Here is a 13,502-nt window from a genome sequence, read left to right on the forward strand (position 1 = left end):
AGCTGCAGCTTGTCAAAATATTCCCCTCTGCATTACGTACAAAGTATGGGGCGCTTGATCCACTCATTAAACACATCTCTATACCACCTGTCATCGAGTTTGTTTACAGTTGTTAAAGTAGCATAAACTTATTCTTCCGTGTTCTTAAGTTTTTTTTCCACGTAATTCAGCTTTCACGGTCGGAAAGACCTTGAAATCCATCGGCGCTAGGTCCGGGCTGTATTGTGCGTGATCTACACGATCAAAACATAACAAATCTAAATCATTGATAGCACTTTCATCCCGGTGTGCAGGGGCGTTGTCTCGATGCAAAAGAAAGTGGGGTTTTTTTCGGGCCACTTCTTCCGTATTGCATTGACAAGATCACGTCAAATTACTGTTATAGAATCAAATGTCATAAGCATTTTCATTTTACAATATTGAGAAGTTGCCGGATATATATTTTTGAGAAATTTTAAATTCTAATCCGCAGTTATTTTCTTCATGTACAGGTAAGTGCAATGATTACAAATAGTTAATTTAAAGCATATAAAAAATAAAATAAAATAGTTTAACCTATGCGTAATAATCTGCAATGACCATTTGTCCGTATAGTACTGCATGCATGAGTTACTGTAGCATTCCAGAAATATCCATAAAAAAGCTAAACATGTTCTTCATTGCAAATTTTTAAAACTGTAGCTTTGAGGGGAGGTGGTGATAATTTTCTTTTCCATGCTGAGGACTGTTGCTTTGTCTTGGGACCGTAATGGTACAACCTTGTTTCGTCAGTTGTGACAATTCGCTGTAAGAAATCTGCTTCATTACATGTTCTATACTGTCTCAAGAAAGCCGTTGATAGTTGTACTTGTTTTGTTTTGTCATCTTCAGTCATTAGTCTGGGAATCCAGCACGCTGACACTCTTCTCATATCTAAATATGCAGTAAGAATAGTAAAAACCGTGCTGCTGCTGATATCAAACATGGACAAAGGCATGCATATAAATGTTTTCATAAATTGGCTCCATGCATATTATAAGTATTGATAAGATATTTATATTGTTTGAAATAGTACATGTAGATTGTAATAACTATTTTAGAGGTTAACATTAGTCATTCGTAATTTTATTAATCATAGGACAAGTATGTACATTGGACATGACTCATGTGTACAGCTTTGATTTCGCTCAGCATGCAGATTCACTATCTTCATCATGCAAATGAGGTGGGGCCTCTGTTTTTCATAACCTATAGAACGTGTTAAGCCTTTGGTGTGTGTGTAGAGGGAGCAGGTACATATTTTATCTTTAATTCTGCTTAACAGTAATTGCCGAGATCAAAGAGATGCCGCGGACATTATTCTCCATTATATCACGAACGTCATCGGTAAATTATTAGATCAGAAATCAAATTTGTCTCGCACTGATCATGCAAATACAACTTCAAACCGTAAAAAGTTTTAAAACCATGTCAATTTCACGTGTTAGTTCCAGTCAAAACGATGTGCAATGCCTCAAAAGTTTTTTTTAAGAAATCAATGCGGCTGTTCCTGGGATTTCCCTAGCACATTTTAAGTGCGTGTTTTTACATAAAATATATAACGTGTAGTAGTAAAAATTGTATTAAATTGCCCTTAAAATATTAGGAATATGAATCAAAGATATTTTATGAATAACTGAAGAGTATTAAAAATCCAAAGAAAAATTCTGTCGTCTGCAAGTGATTCCTTTGATCGATACACATGTAAACATTACTAACAAAACCGTTGGGGTTACACGGAACAGCTATCAAAATGACCTAGATCATCTCTCTAAAGGAGATACGATCTGTAGAAATACTGGGCTGTTAGTAGAATAGAAATAAAGTTCTTGTTATCGTGAATGTTGCAGGATAACCTCCTCAGTCTCGAAATGTTGTTTGAACTCAAAAGCCTCAGCTACATGTAACGCCTCGGCTTTATATTTAAAAGCAAAATTTCTCGACCTGGGTGGTTATTTTGCAACATTCACGAAAATTCGCACTTTATTTCTTAAACATTCGTTTTGCAATCAACTCAAGCTTAATTAAGCCTCATTTGTAAATTTCTTTTATTTGGGTTGTAAAAACATATTGAGAAGAATATGCGAGTAAATCAACGATTTCACTCTCACTATAGGTGAGCAAGTATTCTTTCTGGTGGATGAGACTGAGAGGGTAGGCAAGGGAGCCAATACTGGGGTGAGCCTATTACATCACTTCTTTGAGCATTGGGAATATAGAGAGAAGGATGCTGTACTGCAGATGGATAATTGTGCCGAACAAAACTAAAACAACAAAATGATTAGATAAATAGTCCGAATGTTCCATACATATAGAGTGTCATATGTTTTTAAGTATATCTGTGAACAAATCAAAAGACTGTTCATGTTTACTGTATTTGTATATACCACATGTAAATGTGTATGACTGTCTTGAAATCTCAGATATGGCAGGTGGATAATGACAGGTCTTCATCGCAGCATAGAGATTTCCTTGATGGAAGCTGGACATACATAGTTTAGCACAGACTGGCATTTTGGACTCTGGAAGATGAAGTGGAGACATTCAACAGCAGAAACTCTTTGATGAGGTAGCAGAATCAGTGAAGCGCTCCTCAATTGCAAGAAATGGCCACAACATACCCCAGCTCATCAACGATGCTGAGAGGCCGGTCTCCTTCTACGACTGGACGTTTCTTTGAAGCTTTCTTCAAGAAACTACCATCCATTTCTAAATTTCACCATTTCAGAATGTCTGATGAAAGTACATGAGTTGTTTTTGTCAAGGCATATAGCAGCTCTGCAGAGAAACCCATTTACATTCTAAAGAGAGGAGAGCTTACTACAATATGCCATCCGTGATTTCACCCAAGGGTCTTGATGCTGCCTGACATTGGTATCTTTATGATGAAATCAGACTTTTCTGCAGAGGCACATCGGATAATCTTCAGTCTTGTCCTAAGCCTGTGTGTCCAAAACCTCGTGTTAAAAAAGACCCAGAGAAACAAAATGTCCAAAGCAATTTGACTCTCCAAAGATGTGAAACTTTGGTGTATTGTGTACTTTAATGAACTGTGTCATGATATTCACATTTTTATAATTACACATGAATTATATAAATTTCCGTATTCGAAATTATTTGTACTAGCATGTTTTTTTAGATAAAAAGTTTTTATTACAAGTGTTTGTTCATTACTAGTGATAGCTTTATTAAATAGGAATTGTGTTATATTTCAAAATGTTTAAAAGGTTCTGTTTTAAAACAATATATTACATGTAAAAAATTAATGAACAACTTTCCAAATCATGAGCTTTTTGCACTAGAATTTGATTTTTATTGATGCAATTGTACTAAATTGTTCACAAAACACTATAAATAAATCCAATAGTTTTTTTAACGTTTTATTAACTTTGTATTCATCTTACACATTTCTTTTTCATAATTGACTTTTCTTTTAATTTTAAATGCAATATGAAAAACTGCATAGGACATGTCTAATTTTTGCAGCACCATAGCTTCTTAAATAAAAGGGCGATTCATTCTGTTATTCTATATTTTTATTTTTTTTACCATAGGAACATAAAAATGCAAGAATCTGAATTTGTTGGAAAAACTCCATAAACCTGGTTTTCTGGTGGCTGATCACAATTATCTTTATATATATATATATATATATATATATATATATATATATATATATATATATATATATATATATATATATATATATATATATATATATATACACACATGTATATGCATTACATTAACTTACAGCGATATTCAACACTATAGTTGAACATTGCATGTTTCTTTGTGTTCATCTTAACCACATGGCCTGAGTATCATAACACGACAAATAATATATTTAAATCGCATCGGGCCATGATTAATGGAATTTAATTAAGAAAGTTTGGGGGTAAAAATCAAATTCAACGAAAAAAAACTGAAAACAAATCATGTCATCGGATGAAAAATTCCTAGAGATTTCATTTCAAATATCCATATAAATGAGTAAAAATGCGTCAATTACCCTAAAGACGATAATTATTTTTTATTTTTTTCCGTACATGCAAAGTTATTTCGGCACACCATCGACTAAGTACTGTGTTAGACGGAATAAACCCAGGTTCGCCAAATGATATTAAATATTTGGAAGTGTTACACCAGTCACTGAAGTTCATGCAGTCCACTAAGTCACAATCGATTAAGTTTCGATAGATAACAAAATAATCTACACATAGTTAGCTTCATTATTGTAAAAAAAAATCATTTGACAGTAATCGTTATCACTTTTTCAAAATAAATGTTGAAACTTCATGAACCGAAGGCAAGTACCTCTTTTCAAGGCGGGATTTTAAGTAGTAAAATTGAGATTTTACCTCGTCAGTGGGTTTGTAAACACAGTATTATTTCTTGAGCGATATATATTAAACAAAATACTTTTTTGAAAGAAGTATTATAAAACATATATATCTTTAGCAATAAATATGAACTAGCGATGAGAAATTCTTTTAGTCCAACAAACTATAGTAATACGCCCGTTCATCGTACATTGTAAACAAGTAATACTTAGAAATGAAGAAAATGCCTTTTAAGTTCAATTTCTTTATTTTTGCTGCATTACCCCCTGAAAGAATCGTCACACAGTTTATAATACATTTGTGTTCATGTAGTTATCCCCTCGTGAGATAGAGTCGTACTGGTTTGCAGAATCTCCTGACACTGCATTCCCTAGTTCTGTGTAGGTATCAACATTCAATTCATTCCCACCTTGATGAATTGTTTTAACATTTGTGGTATCCTTCTTGGATTTGTTTCTAATATAGATACGCAGAACTAAGGTTATAAAGCAAAATACATACAAATTTAATCTATTTGATATAAGCAGTTAGAAAGTATTACCTATATATTTTATATATATAAAATATATATTTTCAGATCAGGCCAAAATACTTACATGTTATCTTTTAAAGACTATTCAAAGTTTGATAACATATTTTTTTTTTCAGAATCCTGGAGACCTTAGTCCATATCCTATACATATTAATTTTGCAGTCGCTGTAAATTAATGTATCAACTACTGAGTAGCGTATGGAATCATCTACTGTGGAATCGTCATTATTCTTGGCTTTCGTGTGTAACCATTGTCTACGAAATTACATCCCCACGAACGTAAACATTGTTTAATATTTATGAAAACTATCCCGATTACACTACCAACAAAATTACGTTTCTACGAACCAGGGAAATTTTGGTTACTCACGAACATTGACTCCCACTAATAAGACTGAATGATTCCACGGAAGCTCCTGAAACTAAGATAATTGCAAATTAAAAACAGACTATTTAATACGTACCTTAATATGTTCTTGATAAAGAAGTATATATTTATTATTGTTGAAATAGTAGAAATCACTACGAATATAGCCAACGAGATTTGTAAGGATACGAGTGACCCAACTGAAATAAAGAACATATTGGTAAAATACGTAGTTATATGCAATATTATATGTTAAATAGTTTTAATGAGGGTGTATTGTTTAATTGACATTTTGGATAATTGACAGGCTGTAAAATGCTGTAAAATATATCAGCAAAGCAATAAAACATCTTAAACAACTTCTCATGAAATGGAATTTCTGAAATATAGAGAAATGTTGTTTTTGACAGTAAACATAAATATCCATCCCTTATTACCTTTAATTCACTGTTTCTAGATTTCACAATATTTAAAAAATTCATAACGAAATGCGTACACTCACGATGCCTTTGTAAAGCATACGTTTGATATAATTTAACAAAAACTTAAAGCAATGAAAGACGGACACTTTTGATGTTTATTATAACGGAAGAAGGTTGACAAAAAGGTCTACTTTGTTAGCCAAATATGTTTTATTCATCATTATTGAATGACTGTTATTTTTACAAAGCGTACATCTTATATGGCCAAAGCGTAGATATAAAAAGCAGAATTACATGAAATATAGAATTAATATGGCCACAAAGTACTTGGTAAGTACTTTAAAATTAACGCTCTAAGTTAAGTAGCTCATCTATATTTAACATCATGCGCGTAGTGAATATGCTCAAATGTTATTGGCAAAATTTATTTTCCATGAACCAGAACTATTTGATAATGTACAAGTATTAGGCATGTCTCTTACTATAATAATAAAGGAGTCTTCGTTTTTAATATCTTTGGCTTTTTGTTTACCAATGAATGGTTACATCAACGAATTGCTTGCATACAGCCATACCTTCACTAAAGCGCTAGCGAAGCCCGGCTAAAAAGTAAATATATTTACATTTTGCATCTATTTGGTGCCCACATATACATCCCTCTGATAAAGTAGCAGCAGTTGTGTTGATGATATTCGCATTTGTTATGTTAAATGCTGATGTAGGTTCCATCGAAAAAACAGCAGTAGTTTGACTCGATAACCGTGTAGTAGACGAAGCGGTGGTAGTTGATATCTTCATTGTTGTTGTTTCTGCGGCAAGTTGACTTCCACATACTATACTTAAATTTCCATTTAAACCTCCTGTTAATATACAAAAAGTTCCTTGTTTAATCAATGATCTCTTTTATCATATCGAAAAAAAAAATCGTCGATTAAATTATTAGGTCACCTAAATCACTCAGGTGACTTATTTCAAATGGTCTTCGTCCGCCGTCGTGCAACGTGCGTCGTTGGTTGACAATTGTACATTTAAAACTTCTTCTTGAATAGTTCAAGGTCAATTTTTACAATCTTTTTAAAGCATCTCTATGGCAAGAGGAATCTAAATTTTTAAATTCATGTCTCTACCACCTACAGGGCGTCAATGGGGACAAATATGTAAAAAAAAAACCAAAAACGTCTTTTCTATTCCCACACATGTGGGGAAAAAACTAAATGCATGATTATAATGCCAATGGGCCCTTTATCAAAAGGGTGAACTTTATGTCCCCTGGGTCAGGGGTACATGTATAGGCCCTAAAGCGGGGCTTACATAGCAATATAGTGAAAAGTATTTGATATTAAGGATGTTGGCTCCTGAATTAATAGTAATATCAATCATCCGAAAACAGCTTAGATATAAAGAGGGGGACCTAAAATGTTAATTTATTTTATTTGTGACCCATGTCACATGCCATTTTTTTGGAAATATAGGACCTTTAACAGAAATAATAATTTTACTGCAATTTTTGCGAAAATTTGAACACATGTAGTGATTATAAAAGTAAAGTTTAAATCAAAGTTAAAAAATTTTTGCTTTTCAAGTGGTTTCAAAGGCCAGTACACATTGAACATAACAGATATAACAAAAATTTGGAGTAATCAAATTATAACGCTAATAGAAATAATTATAGTAATGTCATCTTTCCAAAACTTTGCATACAAATAGACATATATCTAATGTCTCATTTAAAAGTAAAACAAGTAGGGGACCCATTTAAATGTGAGATATACATGTAGCATGAAATAATTTTAGGCCAAAATTGGAGTTTATTATTTTGTTAACTTCTATGAAATATAAGCTAAATATGCCTAGTATATCGATAGAAATATCAAAATTTGTAAGAATATGTTTTTCAGAATATCATGAATATATCGTAATACACAAACTATATAGAAGTTTGGTCTGCGCTGACAATTAGGAAGCTAAATTAACAGTACTCTAAAACTAGTGAGTTATAAAAATTTTTCATTTCCTTCTCGAAAACCTTCCGCCACAAAATATAGTCCCTTACTAAACTCTGTAAAAATGTATTTTTTTAAAATCAATTTTATTCAAGTTAGTTTATTTCCCAATGTAAAATATATATATACTACTAGAATTAATATGTGATGCAGAAATTTTAGACAAGAGGTGACCCGAAATGGCTACCCAAAACCTAATTAAGGAGCGAACCTCTTTAAAAATAACCTCCTCTACTCCCATAGATGTTCGTGAAAACATATTGCATGGTTATAATGCCCACGGAGTCCTCTACCTAAATTTTGAAATTGATGGTCCCTGGGTTAGGGGCTCAGGCCTTAGGGAAGGGCCAATGTGGTCATAAAGTAAAACCATTTTAAATAAACTTAAACAATCTTTTTTTCTATTCCCATATATTTATTTGAGAAAAAGTTAATGAAATGTGATGATGTCCATTAAGTCCTCTACCTAAATTGTGAAATTTATGGCCCCTGGGTTAGGCGTTCAGGCCCTTGGGTGTGGCCAATATGACAGCATAGAAAAAATGTATTGATTTGATATTTTTTTGTACTATCACAGTCATAAGATATACAGTCGTGCATTGTTATTATGTACATGTACATATTATCTTGAACGTGTGAAATTCACTGCCCAGGCAATGGGGGAAATTTGTCACTTAGCAATTTGGATTTAAATATATGTTCTGTTTTCTGGTTTAATATCCTGTACATTGTATACCTGTGGGCCCAATCACGCTAAATGAGGTGAAAAATACGATACAGAAATTGAAAAATTATATAGCCCCAGGGGAGGATGGCGTATGTCCCGAGATGTTGAAAGCAGACGAAATAGAAACACCTTACATACTGCAGCGCATCTTCCAAGACATATGGTATAAAAAGGACATCCCAGATGACTGGAAGAAAGGAGTCATCATCAAGCTGCCCAATAAAGGTGACCTCGGGTAATGCGACAACTGCGGGGGATTACACTTCTCTCTCTCACCAACAAGGACTTTAGTCGCGTCATACTACAGCGCATTACAACTGCTGTAGACAACATACTTCGACAGGAGCAGGCCGGATTCAGAAAGGGGAAATCCTGTGTTGACCATATATTTGTACGAGGACAGATACTGGAACAGTCATGTGAGTGGAACAGCACACTGTATGCTGTATTTGTCGATTACGAGAAGGCTTTTGATAGCTTACACTGTGTGTCTCTCTGGAAGATCCTGCGTCACTACGGCATCCCTCAAAAACTGGTTCACATCATCCAGTCCCTTTATGAAAACTTTGAGTGCCGGGTGATTTATAACAACCAGCTCACAGAGTCTTTTGCAGTGAACACCGGAGTGAAGCATGGATGCATTCTGTCACCTGTGCTATTTTCCCTCGCAATTGACTGAAACACTACAGAAGGCAAGAGACAGGGATTACAATGGACATTGACCACAATCCTAGAGGATCTTGATTATGCTGATGACCCGAGTCTCTTATCAAGCTGACACCAGGACATCCAACAGAAGACAGAGCTGCTCGGAGCAACAACGAGCAAAGTCGGATTGAAAATCAACACCAAAAAGACACAGGTTCTTCGAGTAAACACTACCAACAGAAATCCAGTACTTATCGATAGCAAACCAATAGAGGATGTTGAGGAGTTTACTTACCTGGGCAGCAAAGTCACCAAAATGGGAGACTGCAACAAAGAAATCGACACCAGGATCAGCAAGGCAAACCAAGCTTTTGCAATGTTGAAAACTATATGGAGATCTACTGCACTTAACATCCGCACCAAGATCAAGATCTTCAATAGTAATGTACTCAGCGTCCCTCTATACGGTTCAGAGTACTGAAAACTCTCTCTACTGATTAAAAGAAAACTTGAAGTCTTCCAAACCAAATCTCTCAGACGCATCCTAAAGATCTTTTGGCCAAACATCTCAAATGAAGATCTGTTGAAAAGAACTGGGATGACTACAATATCAGAGATCATCCAAACAAGACGCTGGCGATGGCTTGGTCATGTCCTGCGCATGTCTCCCAACTCACTGCGCAGCACAGTTAAGGCTGTCAATAAACTCCGTTCAGACAAAAAGTACGGGAAATGTGCATTATGACATCACAGTATATTACAAACCTCGAAAGTACTTATTAATCTATTTATTAGTAAAATTAACTTATACTAATTTTTTAATTAAAAACAACAAATGCTATTACTTACAATTTTGATGTCCGTTATATCTTACACACTGAAAAATAAGCGAGATGTCGTTCTCGCTGTACTACAAAATATGACGTCATATGCTTCAAAATGACTCATTTAGTTAAATCATTGAAGACTATCGTGCAGTTTTATAGCGAAGAAAAATAAATGTCATACATTAACGGATAAGTATAAATGAATATTTTGTTTACAATTATTATTAGTAGATTGCTACCTATATAGTCTTATTTTCATTTTGTTAAAAGTATGCATCGTATAGAGAAGCCACCTCGGTTTTGTATAAAATATCGTATATCTAAAATCTGAGTACCTAAATAAATCACTTAATTGCAAGGGCATACACTTACCTGATACCGACAAACTTTTACATGTGAATTTGAAATATGCTATGTAACTTAAAAACTTCTACGATCCTTGTACAATCTTACAAATTAATTATTTTTTAATGAAATTAACCCTGTGACCTTCAAAATTATTCAACATATGCATTATAAATTACGGTTTCTACAAACAAATATTCTTATCTTAAAAAGTTCGCACCGTTTTTCAAAATCTACGATATAACATCAAGTTATTTCATAATTCAGTTGTGAATTTTGACATGATTATGCCCTTGCAATATTGAATTTTTTAAATGACCTCAAAAGCACAATTACATCTGCTTGTACCATGCGACTGCCATATCACGTGACCACTATGAACATAACATATTGTACTGTTATCTATATATTTTAGAAATATATTGCATTTGAGTGACTGTTATTGATTTTAAAAAGGACATGCCAGTTTAACTAAAGTATAGGTGTTTTCATCACAGAAATTTGCCCATATTTTTATTGACCGCCTTAACTGTACTGCGTGCCCAGGGTCGCCCTAAGATGGACACCCCAGGGAAAAAGTAATACAGTCCGGCCAAAGGAGACCTGGAGAAGAACTATTTTGAAAGACCTTAAAAGCGGAGGCCTGTCAATGGAGACAGCACCTAGAGTAGCTGCAGGCCGAGCCAGGTGGAAAACCCTTGTAGACGCCTCAAGCATCTGACGGCGTAGAGAGGATTGAGTGAGTGTAGGCATTTGTGGTGCATTATATATTAAAATGTGAAGAGAATAACATATTGCCTATTGACGGCCTGCAGGTTTCTGATTACCAAAATAGTTTGCCCCTGGAGCTAACTTAAAGGTATAGAAATCCGAGATTTCTCCGACTCTTGAACCCTCAACGACCTTTTTTGAATAAGTATTTTTCAAACATAAGACAATAAAAGCAGGGTTAAAGTCAAGGGAGTTTTAGATTAGGATTTAGACTTTAAAATGAAACTTAAAATGCAAACATGAGACTCTCTGACATGTCAGTTTGAAGGATATGGACCCAGGTGACCCTTATGGTTTGAGGGCCTCTTGTTTAAAATAACATTATCTTAACTTTTGATAAAAGAATGTGACATCAAACAAAATATTCATATAAAATTTATAACCCGCATGAATCATTAAAGAAAGCATTTTATTGTTTTTATTAACATATTTCTTCGAACTAATTATTCAATTAATTATGAAAAATAAATAAAATTCACTAAATTGCTGTTTATGTATATAAGTACGTTAGCTTAAAGAAACAGCCAAATCGTCTCCTGTGAGACTTTGAGTTTGACATCATCATGATTATTTCGTGCAGTCCGTGATCTTTCTTAGGTCGCTGTGGGTTTTGTCCAATCGACAAAAAGGGCGTGTCAATTTCATCCCTGTCAGTTTCTTATCAGTTTCAGCTGCTGTAGATTTCGACCAATCGATAAACGGGACATGTAGATATCAGTCTGGCTGTTTATATATAATAATGAATGTCACTAAATAAATCTAAATTTTTAAACTTGAAAGCATATGTGTTGAGTTCCTGCTAGGAATAGGAAAACTGTAAAATCAAGTAAATGTAACTTCCCCTCACCAACTCCTAACAAAGCTTGGGGAATTGGGATAAAATAGATATGAGGAGTTTAAAGTGGTTTTAGGAAGATAAATACTTTATACTGTCTGATACATTTACATGTCTATTACTAGATAATGCATTCCCAGCCCTGCAATAATTTGTGTTGCGATGGGATGCTCCACTTAGCCTTGCCCTTGCAGTTTAGTAGATTGAAGGCAGCAAATTTCCAACCGACGCAACCAAATTACACACGAAAATTACTCTCAAACAAAATAATCCCTGATACATGATTCTTGCGATGTATGTAAAGGTTGTTCTGGAAATGTAACAATAAGAATCGTACTTATTTTTCTGATTCTTGTTGTTGCAATTCCAACAAAACCTCCACATACACAGGGAGAAACCTTGATATGGGGTAATTTTGTATGACACTTGTTGCATTTTTACGTGTATAGTTTGGTTGCTACGGTTTTGATATTATTTTTATTTTTAAATCTCGTTTATGCATAGTTACCATTTTGCTGAAATCCAACACAGTGATAGAATGTCCCTGTTGTAGATGGTGGTATATATTCTGCTTGTATATACACTGTTTTGTTGATTTGTACGTTTAACGTATGAGATGAAAAGGATGGCAATGGACATCCAAAACTAAAATAAGGTGAAACGCTCACTCTTGTATCACACACATTTATGATTACTTTCTTCGATGTCACAAGCAGTTCACCAACAAACGACGGAGTCACGATACAATTACATGGACGCTTAATTCTATAGAAATCAACGAACACATTTGGTCCATCTTTCTTCGATCCGTCACAGCTAGCAATTAAACTGTTTTCAACTGAACATTAAATATAAAGCATTAAGTAAATAAACAAATATATCAATATTAAATTGAAATTATATATAAATTACTCAAAAAACTATGAGCAGCTGTACTCACCAATCGATGGACATTGCCCTAAAAGAAATATAATTACATAAATTTATTTTTCTACAATGTTTCATTATCAATATTATAAAGATTAGTTTGAGGTCATATACTAAAATAGCTGTTTATGGGCATTTGCAACGAAGTGCTTCGAAAAAAATCAGCACCTGCATTTTCTCTTTAATCGATGAATTAGAGTTACCTCTCTTGAATTTTTTTTCCAACTGTAAGTAATATCCCGTACTACGTTTTTAAGGTCTTCCGTTTTCAACGGAAGACCTTGTACTGATTCTGATGGTAATTCTTCAGTAAGGTCTTCTGTTTCCAATGGAAGACCTTATTATTATTGCTTTGTTTCTTTTTCCCTATTATTATTCTTGTTTTTTTTTTCTTACGCATTTTTGTGCAGGCGATTTCTCGGAGATGGCTCAATCGATTTTCATGAAACTTTCAGATCCGATAGATATTTACTTGAACTAAATACATATTTTTTTTATTTTGATGACGTCACTTCCGTTTTTGAGATAATGACGTTTTAGCGATTTTCAGATGGTCGGCTTTTCCAGGGATCTCCTCCTAAACGGTAAAAGATATTGAGTTCAAACTTTCAGGGATTGTAGACAAAAGATTGTAGATGTGCTATTTGGCATTCATATTTGTCATGCTCAAACGGCGTTAAAACTCGCCTGGTCCCGAAAATTGAGACTGAAAAAACGTCGTAATTTTTCATGGTTTT

General features: G+C 34.0%; 2 pseudogenes; one reads left to right on the top strand and one right to left on the bottom strand.

The window, feature by feature from the left end:
• The first annotated feature begins 2,145 nt into the window (after positions 1–2,145).
• On the top strand, positions 2,146–3,039 carry LOC128183007 (uncharacterized; annotated as a pseudogene).
• A 1,609-nt stretch (positions 3,040–4,648) lies between these two features.
• LOC128183006 (uncharacterized) lies at positions 4,649–12,830 on the bottom strand (annotated as a pseudogene).
• Between the last annotated feature and the right edge of the window lie 672 nt (positions 12,831–13,502).

Source organism: Crassostrea angulata, chromosome 5 (genome assembly GCF_025612915.1).
Source record: "Crassostrea angulata isolate pt1a10 chromosome 5, ASM2561291v2, whole genome shotgun sequence".
NCBI lineage: Eukaryota > Metazoa > Mollusca > Bivalvia > Ostreida > Ostreidae > Magallana > Magallana angulata.